We start from the raw sequence: 12,391 nt of genomic DNA on the forward strand, positions 1-12,391 counted from the left end.
AATTATATTTTCCAAGCCTAACAATTGCATTTCCTTCTAAGTGACAGCTATAATAATGATTTGGTGCAAATAACATAACAATTTTCAATAATCTTTCCATCCTCTGTATTTGGACAGTGGAAGGAAAGATAGGGTAATTAAGGGGAAGAGAAAGAGAGGGTGCCATCAATTTATGACTTCACCTTTTACAACCCAGTTTATCCAACAGATTTTAAAACCGATAGTTAGATGAAAAATCTTTTACAACTCACAGAGTGAACAGATGGCACAGCAGTATTAAAAATGACAGGATATAGACACCAAAAGAACTGGTGTTCTGCTCTAGTTAAGAAGCTGTCGACATTTGTATTACAACCTCAGTTTTCAAGGTTTTTAAGTTGGCTATTTTAGATAACAGCTGGTAAAACTTGGCATACAGGTTGCATGCCTAGGTACAACATAAAAAAAAAGTGTGTGTTTATTGCTTAATCCATTTTATCCCCTTTGCACATACCTAATCATATTGTAAACACTTGTTGTGATGCAAGATGCTGAGGAAGTGTCTTTGCTTGTCAGTGGGATTTGAGTCAGCTGGTTAGTCAGTGAGTGGCTGTGCTGGCTTTGCCTCCACTGCCTTTTAGCAGAAGCCTGTGGCTGCCCTCCTATCCAGGCTTCCCTAATCTCCTCCTCTGCAGGCTTTGGGCTTTAGGTGCAGCTGGTGGGACCTTCCTGAGCACCCTATGCTTGATGCCTGGGACGTTACTGCGCCATGACAAGTTTCCAGACCCTTTCTGAGGCAGCTACATGGAAGGAAGGCACTCAGTGCCGAAGATGTTTCCAAAATAATGTGATACTTATGTTAAATACCACATTTTAGCTTAGAAAGATTGCAAGCTTTGCTGAAGCAACCAACTTCCTACACTGGGAGTCTACAACAGTGGTTTGCACCAGCCTACACACCTACAGCCAGATTTGGGTATCTGTGCTTTGCATAAGACTCCTGTTCATGTGAGGTCTCAGTTTTGGCCATGAAGAAAAAATGATAGTACTGTTTTGCCTGAGAAAAGACTGAAATGGCAGCTCAGGAAGGATTTCAGGATTTGGCTCATCAACTGAACAATTTTAAATTATATACTACTGGGCACTAAGCTGCTTATGGGATTAGTATCAACATACTGTGCCTGGTAGCTGTAGGCTTAAATCTATACTGTGATCACTGTGACTGTTAATGACCTTGGATTGAACATAAAGACAAGTCTACGTTTTACTTAATTCAATGGTCTGTGGTGTTTGATTTGTGATGTAAAAGTGAGATAACAGCTAACACTGTAGTAACAGATTCACAGATGCTAATAAATAAAGGGATGTTTTGAATTGTGAAGGAATATACAGAAAAAAGCGAAGGGTTAAAGATGTGTACCAGAAGTAATAATGTGATTTTAAACCTGGATAACTGTGACCTAGTTCTTTCAGGAGGAAAGATCAGGAAACAAACAAACTAACCAACCAGTCAAATTGGAAATTAGTTTTTTATTGCCATTTAGACGAAAAGAAATACAGTGCAATCAATCAGAGTTGCACCTACTGAGACATCCATATTACAAACAGATTCTCTCAAAGAAATTGCTAGACATCCTCAAGAGTCCTAAATTAGGATTTTCACAGGTGCTGGTAACCAAATGCTCCTGGAATTTCATGACTACTACTTGCCTTAATCTCTTACGTATATTTCAAATTCCTGTCTTGGATGGTAGATATATTTACTGAAGTCTTCAGTTTCAGAACATAATCAACAAAAACATGAGATACATAACGAAAACAAAAAAATAGATTAAGGGCGGGAGGGAGGGATTGACTGAGATATTAATAGAAAAAACAAATATGAATAGCTTTGATAAATTGTGAGAGTAGAAAGTGAGAGGGGATATACTTGCTGGTGTATCTAATTATGTTCCACCAATGTTACTGGCATCTAAGTGAGAAGAGGATAATCATTTACAAATATCTGAATGGTATGAAATGACTTTAAGTAAATAACTGGTTAGTCTGAATGAGAGAAGCTATGTGAATAGCGAAAGATGATACGTACCGAGGAAAGAGGGAATGCAACCACTAGGATTTTAAATGAAGGTCTCATCCTCTTCAGTAGGATCTCAGCTTCTGCTCTTGAAAGAATTAGATAGGACCTGCACTCTAAGAGTCAGTTCTTGCAATGGATGCAGGGTTTTAACTTTGCAATGAATTTGCTGCTCCTGGCTCCCATTTCCCACTGACTTTCTGAAACGTCAAGATTTGCCAGTCCCTGCCTCAGATGATCACATGTACTTGGTTTCCAGTAGGAAGCCTGTGGTCAGCTCCTGCTGAATTGGATCACATATTGTATTTCTAATACATGCTTTGATCTGTTTGATCCATTTGACCATGTTATTGCTGTACTGGCTGTGCCAGTAGCAGAAGGTCAAGGTCACACAGCTCCCCCAGCTCTGGTACAAGACTCCAGCACTCCTGGGGCTGCAGGTCTGCCAACCGCACTGTTTTCTCCTTAACTTTGTGGGGTCCACAATGTATGGTTCACAGTCTTCCTTGGCTGCTTGAACAGGCCCTTGAACTCATTTTTTGAACTTTTTTTTCTGAACTTTTTTTTGACCTTTTTTTGAGCAATTTAGTTTCTAACTGATTAATAACTAATTAACACAGAGAGTTGACACTTTGCAAAATTTCTGCAGAAACCTAAGGTTCAAATATCTCAGTATAATTTTAAGATAAACTCCAGGTTTCCAAAGTTTTGTTTAAAGATTTTAGGGACTAAATTACATGGCTTCCATATATCAGGAAATACATTTTAAAATGTAATTTGGAACTTGATATCTTAATGGTTGATGTATTTCTCTGGAATCACAAGTTAAAGAATAAGTCCTCCTTGTGCAAAACATCACAGAGAAGTTAATTTCCTCCAAATACAAAATATTTTATGCATTTTACATTGAGTTACGCTTTCTGTGCAATAAGATTTTCAGCAACAATTGAAGTCTGCACTCCACAATAAAAAAAGAATATCCACGCATGCTGTGGAGATAGTCAGAAGTGAAGATCTGTGACTGCCATCTGTGACATAGACCAGGAAACTTCTCAAAGGCCAAAGGTTTTAACATTTTAACATTCAGAAGAGAAAAACTGGAATACTGTGCCTTTTTTTGTTGTTAAAATATTTTAGAAGACATGAAATATTGTGTTTGGAAGATTTTTTTTTAATTCTATCCTCCTTCAGACATTGACTCCCATGGATACACTCCAGGAAATTAGCTGCTTTCCATATCCCTACTTAAAAAAACAAATGAAACAGCACACACAGTAGAAGTTACAGGTCCTGTAAGATTTAAAAATGAGTGGGAGCAAGAGAGATCTGTGTTTTGAAACACTGCAGAGTAACCTGAGGAGTTAATGTGCGAAAACATGACCTGACTTCTAAAAACTTCTTCACATAAACTCTGTCCCATTCTCTTCCACAATTTTCTGATGTATATGTATGCCCATAAAACAGACAATTGTTTGCTGCAGTTTTCTCTACTAATAATGTGGGGCAGGTTCAGCTACTAATATATCTGCTTCCAGGTACCTGAAAGCTTGGGCATCTCCAAAGAAGACTAATAAATGTGTCTGAACTGTACCAAACAGTGTCATCAGGCTTCTCCAGCACTTCTCTGATTTGTGTGCCAAGATCATTAATAAAAATATTAAGCCAGCTTTGCTGAATTAAAGAACAGTTCTTGAGAAACATCACTAATAACCACTTCTCTTCAGCCTACCACTTTTTCTTTCAGTACTCCTGAGTGTTGACCTTTTAGTCAGATTCTTTCCCGTGTCATAATTCTTTCACTGGTTCCCATCTTTTCCATCTTAATTAACAAGTTTCCTAATGTCAGCTTATCTAAAGTTTTACTGTCATCCAAATAATGAGACTCAGCACATTTCCTTTGAATAAAAACACAGTTATCCAAATAAAGATATTAAATTTAGGCTGCTCAAATGTCTTTCTATTTCCTTCTATTTCTTTCATTTCCTCACCCCATTAGCACTGGCTGGCATGGAAATGCTTCTGGATGTCACATGTGATGTGCTTGCATAGATGCTCAGCCCTTCATTCAGGTCAGGGTTGCATTTGCCCCTGTAGAGAACTGTATATTACAGAGGTCAGAATAATGAGCCGGAAAAAGCCAGATCACTTCACTGTCTTTTTAAAGTATAGATGTTCCTGAGTCTGCAATTTCATGCACCAATTGTTTCAGAATTCTGAAATGGAGATTACCTGGTCCCTCCTCTGACTTGTGAGCTTGAGAGATTATAGTGTTTGAGCTTCTTTCTACCTCTTTTGTGATAATTTCCATTTCCATACTCTCATTTTTCTTTTTTTTTTGTCCTATGTAAAATAATCATTTTTCTATCCTAAGATTTCTTTCAGTAACAATGGAGAAGCTATTGAATCTGAGGTTGTTGTCATTTCATTTTCAGTCATCCTCTAGCTCTGCTTTAAACTTTATCCTACCTTTGCTGTTGATAGCCTTCTTCTCCTGTTCTCTTATCTTTCTGGCTAGGGACACCTTTGATATATTTTTTTTACTGTCCTTCCCAAGCTCTAACTCAAGATGACTTTTCTTCCTGATTATTAAACAGAGAAAATTACAAAACACCTTTTCTCCCCATTGCTGTTAGGTGTTCTGTTAAATAATTCCCAAAGGATATTTGTATTTCTTTGTATTTCTTTTTCTAACTAACATCATATTCTAATCATATTCCCACTGAGAATAAGAGAGGGGTTATAATAAAGCCTAGAACTACTTTAGTAGGTTTTCTCTTAGTATGCTTTCTCAAAGTGACTTTGAATCTATACTTTTATTTTTGTGTTCTACTTTCTCTCTGAACAGCATACATCCTTTACTATCCATATGCTGACTATGTCCACTGCTCCTCCATCTTTCCATTATCTTTAAAGTCCTGTCTTGCAGGTCATTCACTCTCTTGGCCAGCTTTCACTTTTGTTGCCTGAGTTCTTGAAGTAATTTTCCATAACTGTGGCATCATAACCATACTCCATTCACTGGTTGGAACAGGCTGAGTGCTTTCACTGTTTTTAAACATATAACTATATTGTCAGCTTAATGACTATTCTCAGCAGCTCACTTTCCAAATTCTTGGTGTTCATCTTTTTTACTCATTGTCAGGTTTTTATTTACTCAATTGTCTTCATGTAAACCTAGAGTGGAAACTGATTTTCCACTAACTTTCATGTTTAATTTCTTAGTTTTAGTAGTAAAATCTGTCATATCCTAGTTCATTGCTAGGTCAGTCTTGGACTGTGGAGCCACATGAGAACACTTTACCCATCTATAGTCTAAAGCTCTAAAACCACAGCTTATTGGAAACACAGTATCTTTATTTTTAACCTAGGAAAGTATACCTATTGCAAAGAGTGACAAGAGTCTGGGGGTGGAAGGTTATGGAAAATAAATAATAAGCCATGCCAGGTAAGATCACTGACAAATGCATGGAAATATGTATCCATCTCAGTTTCACCCCTAGATAGTTTCTGTTTGTCTGTCTGCTCAGAAATGCAATGGCTGTTGTGTGATTTGAGTGTTTCAATATGCTTCAGTGAGGGAAAAAAAATAAAAAGTTCTAGTCTTTTCTTTGTATAAACAAAGGAGAAATCTGTGCTGAGGACTGCACAGAACAGGACTGCAGGAGAATATAGTCTGTCTCTCTACTCCAGCTCTTTATTTGTTTCTAACCACCTGTTTCATGAAGCTTAAGCCTCATCTGGTATCTCATTGCAATGTATGGTGTTCAATGTTTTACGAACCAGTTTGCCATTCAGTTGCGCTCTAATCATCACTGCAAGTGTATGTTTCGCCAAACAAATGAGGCATTTTATAGGAATACCATGCTGCATCAGCTATCAATTTTGTAGCAGCAGACATTCAAACAAAATTGTCACAGAACTTATTTCTGTTGCTCCTAGACTGAACATGCTGCTTCTTCTCTTTGCTCGCTGTTATCATTAGAATTGGAAGGCAGGCAAAGAAGACAAAGTAAAATCCCATCTAAGTTACATTACTTAATCATGGTGAATGTTTTTGTCATTAGCAACACTGCATCCTCATATATGCATTCTCTGCAGAGGCCACAAGATAGGCACGTCCTAACGGTGCCTCATGAGAAAGGTAAGTAATGTATTTTTATGCTCAATTTTATAAGCCAGTTGAAATGTGATCACTGAAGTGTGATCACCATTATTTAAGAGAATGCAATCCATTAATAGTTCTGGTTCAAATCTACATTTATTAAAAGTAGGAAAGCAGTTTATAATTAGATCCATTATGAATTTTAGCAACTAGTGTATATTCTAAAATAATATTTCCAATTGTTCTGGAACTATTTGTAAACTCCAGTCAAATCTGCTGCAAAACTTCCAGTAGACTTAAGAATGTTGTATGTAACTTATAGCAGCTATTTTCTTCTTTGAATCAGACCCCCGCTATTTTCATCTTAGATGTAGAAAATTCATGTTCCTCCTCTTTGCTTGCAGAGAATGGGATACCTCCCATTTCTCATGAAAGTAAACTCACTTTCACAGAAGAGGGGAAGTGTCTTGGTAACTACAGTCATCCAGAACAGTGTTAGATTACAGTAGCCCAAGCAATGGGGACATACCTACAAGAAATACACATGCTGAGGAGCAGGATGCTGTGATGGCCAGGCGACTCCACGTGGACTGTATAATATTAGTATGGCTAGAGCTGAATCAAAGCCAATAAAGCTGACTCTTTCAGAGCAATATTGATGTCTGTTCATCATGATCTCAACTCTATGGTTCTGCAAGAAGATTGAAGTCTGCATTTTCACTGCACTGAGCCAAACTTCTGGACCTTCGGATCACTCAGAGGCATGACTCAAGCACTCAGTCTGCTTGGCAGTTGTGTGCAGAGCCAGAACTAACAAGCTCCAATGCCCTCTTGCTGACTCTGTACAAAGGCAGCTCTCCAGTTTTATGAGCAGAGATGACTTAAGTCTGCAGAACTTAATAGATGAAAGGCTGCTGTAGTTCTGAAGCAGTTCAACTGCTTTGCATTGAGGTGATCCTGGAAAAAGGACAGCCCTGGATGAATTTTATCTGCGGATGGCTTTAGATGATTGACCGTAACTGAGTAAATATTTTAACCTTAATAAAACAGCTCTAACAGGAGGATCTAAGGGTGAACCACTTCCCATTATCCCATCACCTGTTACTATGCATGGTCTCCTTAGAGAAGTGAGCCAAGAGTTCAAATTCTAATCACAGGAGGAGAGAATAGAGCCCAGGTTTCTACATCAGGTGTTAGCACTTGCCTTCTAAGCTAGTGGATTATAAAAGCACACATTACCTTCATTTTAAAGGCTTTGGTTTACTTTTTCCCCCCTCTTTGCAGTCCCTTTAGCAAACTCTGGGTTTTACCCAGAAAAAGAAGAAATTACACTTTGGGAAAGAGGAGATTACTTGCTTTTGTCATTAAACAAGCAAATACCGAAAAAAACCCCAACTCATTTCTAGACTATTTACCTGGCCACACTTTTTACTACGTTTAAATGATTAAGTTTCTGATTCCAAATGTAAACTAATAACAGCTAAAAATCTATTTCATATCTGTTAATTATTATATTTTCTTACTGATTTTGAAGGATTTTTTTAATGTAGTTTGCTATAAATATGTTTTATGGAGTATAGCAGGATAGATAACATGCCATAAAAATATAACAGCAGTTACCAAGCACTGATCACATTAAACATCTAAGCACATTTCTTAAATCAAAACCATACGGAAATGACAACATTTTGAGCACCTCTTGTTACTCAGATGAAGAGAATCATAGAAGCATGGGATAATTCAGGTTGGAAGGGCCCTCAGGATGTCATCTAGAAAGCAAGATATCTTTAATATCAAATTTTGGCTTGAGATGTATGAAAACAAGGGAAATCTTATTCACAGATCCCGTTAGAAGGGTGGAACAACTATCTTTCCCCTTTTATTCTCAATTTGCTCCTTTTGTAATGTTATTTGATGTCAACTTCCAACGTTTCCTAAAAGAGGATAGAGTATCCTTCACCAGACTTCCTTACAGAATATAAACTTTCATTACCTTCCCCAAGCCACAATTATTGCATCCAATATATATGTCTAGTAATACAGGAGCACTATTGTGTTTTATGCAGAATAAAGGACAGACTGTACTTCCGTATAAGATGAAATAGCAAATCCCATTTGGCTTCTCAGGCTGGTTTGTTTCTTAAGATTGACAGACTTTCATACACCATCATCACATTTTCCACTGGTTTGGAAATAATCTCCTTCTCCTATTGACCTATATGTGTTTTCTTTGGGCCCAACAAACAGCAAGGATCATCTGGCAACTTTTCTTTCAGTGATGGCATTAGTAAGAGCTGTCTTTTATCTATAAGTTTGTTGTCTTGAGATAACTCTTCTACAAACTTAAACCTCTGTATTTTTGTCCAAGTTGATTGATGTCAGCTTTGAAAGTTATAGGAGCAAGCATATGGCAACAGAAATAGAAAATATAAACATATGTGTTCTGATAATGTTAGCTATTTAACTCTGGCTATCAGAAAACAAGAAGATTCAGACTACCGTGTACTTACATAAAACCAAATTAGAGCTGGGTTCTGAGACTTTCAAATTCTCCTGAATATTAGTGGGAGTCTCAGTGAAACACCTGAGAAAAGCAACCTGGAAGCTAGTTAAGAATGGAAGACCAACAAGCTAGACAGAAGAGCTGTCTCTGTAACACAGTGAAATAAGGGCCGTTATCTCTGAAGCTATGCTCAACATAAATAGTCTAGTCAATGAGGCAAGACATATCTCCTTCCATTAAAAACAATAACTATGCCCAGTTATTCTGGTTGGGAACCCAATTTAATTTCTCCACTGGATGTATAATCACACTCAGCTCAGGAAACTGCACCATATTCCACATCATGCTCCATGCTGTTATGCAGAATTGCCAGCAGTATTCTGCTACTAATGAGAGGACTTGCCTACAAGAGGATTCATGGTATAGCCTGCAGGCAAAAAAAAAAAAATGTTAAGAGTAAGGAGCGTTATTTTAACCTTGAGGGTTATTTAAAACTCCTAAAGTAAAATGACTTTAAAGGGCTGAGTTAAGAACTATAGTTATAGAGTTGTAACTTGAAGACATTTTTCCTAAAGTAATTGCATGCTTATTTCTGTCATCTTTCCTAAACCATTTTTGTTTACTTCATAAGGCTCTACAAAATGTTTCTGGCAACTCAGTAAATGCTAAAGCTTGTAGTATGTAAAGCCTGGAGTCCTTTTGCCCTCGATCCAGGCTTCTGGCAGAAATAATTTCAGTGTAATTTTTTTTCACAGCATTGTGTAAAACAAATAAAGCCTCAGGAACATTCAGCATCTTTTCTTCAAAGGTCTAAGAGAAGTATGAAAAAGTAGTAGTTCCCAGATAAATTGAAATGTATCATTTTATCAGTTGACAGCTCTAAATTAACTATTCACAGGATGCCTCTGATTCCAGGCAATGACAGGACTATCTGTGGTTGGAATTATTGAGCATCTAGTTTTCACATCTATTGAGAGAAAAGATATTGGGTGGGATGGATCTTACTGTGATTTTGGTATGGTTGTTCCTCCTTTCTTCTCTAAAAGGAATTCTTCTTCTGGGTGAAGCAGATGTGCATTGGAAATGACACTTACATAAACATCCCCCAACAATATGGTTTTTATGTTAAAAAAATCAAACAAACTGTAAATGCCAATGCAAATAAATGAACAAACTTCAAACCCACAAATAACCAGATTCCAAGTCTGAAAACTTCCCTTTCTTCTGTCTCACTCCTTGCAGAGAGCCCCTGCTGTATGACACAAGTGTTTAAATATAAAGGGTGGGAAGAATACTAAGGAACTGTAAGATCAATTGTAACAAGCTTTGCTTTCCTCAAAAATCGGAGTGCAAAAAAATTCTAGGATGCTGAAATTTCAGCAAATTCCGAAGATCAATATTCAGGTTGTCTCCCAGTGCAGAACCCTCCGAGCCCCAGCACCTAGCAAATCAGTCTGCAGTCCTGAGGTCATCTTTAAGAGTATTCTCCAGGACTGCAACTTCAAAAAGGTGGGAAGCAACTAGTGCAATTATTAATTTGCAGTTTTAAGTCTTCATGGATTTCACTATCTCTCTTTTATAAAAAAAAGATTAAGAGCCTGCAGGAATAAGAAAGAAACACTCAAATGTCTCTCCTCTTTCTTTGTTTTGATGTGATTTGCATATTCATGCTTTTCCAGAACAGTCTTGTTTCTGCTTGCTTATTCCCTGAAACCTGCCCTTTCTGGGTAGCCTGTTCTTATTTATTTATTTACTGATAGTTATGCTACTTTTAAAGAAAAAGAACAGACTACAAGAAAGAGCATTTCCACTTTCAGAGGACCCTGCAAGCACAGAAAACTCAATTCTACAGTATTCTGGCCCATACAGTTGGTTCTCTTGGAAGATTCCTCACTTTCCCATCGCTTAGGAAAGCCAGTGCCAACACGTGCCCAAACAGCAGTTGGGTCGAGCAAGATCTTTGCCCTTTCAGTAGCTAGAGGGACGTGCGGTTTCCGAAATGGGGATCTACTGCACTAGTAGGGGTCATAGTAGAATGCTTTGCACAATATACTTTCTTGCTACATTGGAAAGTTTTGAGGGTCAGGAAGATGAAGAAATAAATTCTCTCTAATATCTGCTCCTACTCCCTTGCCAGCATGCATGATTTTCATCTTAAGAAGCATTTCCTCTTTAGTGCCAATGGTTAGCACAAACTATCATTCTGACATACCACTGTATCAAAATATCTCTTTCTGTCATTGTTTTTAAGTTTCAAAAACAAAACAGGAGAAACTATTCCGAAGCATAACAACATTCATTTAAAAGGAGGAAAAAAACATTTAAGGTGAATAAATACTTCTGCTGAGATGTTCATGGATTGTTTTCCCCCAAGACTAATAACAGTGGAGACGATTTAAACGTCGAGGTGCCACGGGGCACTTTTAGAAAGCTGAGGACAACCACTGCTGCCAGGGAAGGAGGTGAAATTGGAGCCTTTTTCTGTGCGGAGTCTTGGAGCTGTCTCTCTCGCTGGCTGATGTACGTAGGTGGTAATTGTCTGAGTACTTATGTGTTCCCTTATTTTCCTGTATGAAAGGCTTAATGTGATCACTGCTGCTGCTAGTGCTTTGCAGTCCTTACCTTTCCTACTATCTCGTGGCAGAAATGGTCTCCAGGTTTCCCTGTCTTCTGGCAGGACATTTGGGAAACACGGTAAAAATAATTGGCAGCCTTTTGAAGCTCCCCGAACTACAGGAGCGGGAAGAAGTTGGGGTGTCATTTACTATTTAAGCAGCAGTGTGGTTCTACGTTCTCTTTAGCTGCCAAAACCTGCAAGGTTGGACATAATTTAAATTTTCTAATGTGCTTTGTGTATCCTGCTCAAGTGATGGAATTATGGGAGAAATATAGCAGAACTGGAGAAAAACAGTGTTCTTGTGGAAAAGACACCAGATTTAGGAGGTCAGGTTTCATTTCACTGAGTCAAACCACTTCGAACTGATACATTTCTATGAGTCCTAGCACAGGCTGTAACCCACATCCCACTGAATATCCCACAGAACGTTTGAAAAAAAAATCTGTTTTCTCCTCAGTGCCTGCACCTGGCACAAGCGGCAGGTTTGGGCGGCAGGGCCGCAGGGCGCCACTGGGGGCGAGGCCGTGAGCTGCCCCGCGCCGGTCGCAGCTGGTCGCAGCCAGTTGGAGGCCGCCGGGGGCAGTGTGGGGGCGCGTTGGAGAGAGTGTGGCGGCCGCGGGGCGGCTCGGGGCAGGAGGGAGGCGCTCCGGTCTGCGGCCCTTACAGTCTATAACGGTTCTTCACTTAACGTACAAGGCTATATGTAAAGTCCATGGTGGGGCTGTTGTCTGCTCAAGCACTTCTGTGGTCCTGGCGATTGCAAAGGTAGAGGTTGTGGTTTGGCATACTTGCTGGTATCATTTGGAGTCACATGGCAGGACTTTTCTAGCATATGGTATTAAGAAATTTAATAGCATTAGGTAAAGCATGCCTGGGAAGAGGAGTTTTTCATGACTGGAATACCTGGCGATGAGTGTTGCCAGCTGTGACCAGGGGACTGCAGGCAGGACAAATGAGCATGGTGCACCATGGGGCCCAGGTGTGCTTGCAACATGGGGCTGTGAGCAGGGGGACAAGATCTTAGGGTGGAAGGGCTGCTTCTGGGTTGCTGTGTTGGGAGACTTTATAGTCAGTGAACTCAGCTCTGGGCACCTGTAATGAAGAGGTATTACT

Source organism: Apteryx mantelli, chromosome 1 (genome assembly GCF_036417845.1).
Source record: "Apteryx mantelli isolate bAptMan1 chromosome 1, bAptMan1.hap1, whole genome shotgun sequence".
In the NCBI taxonomy this organism is placed as follows: domain Eukaryota; kingdom Metazoa; phylum Chordata; class Aves; order Apterygiformes; family Apterygidae; genus Apteryx; species Apteryx mantelli.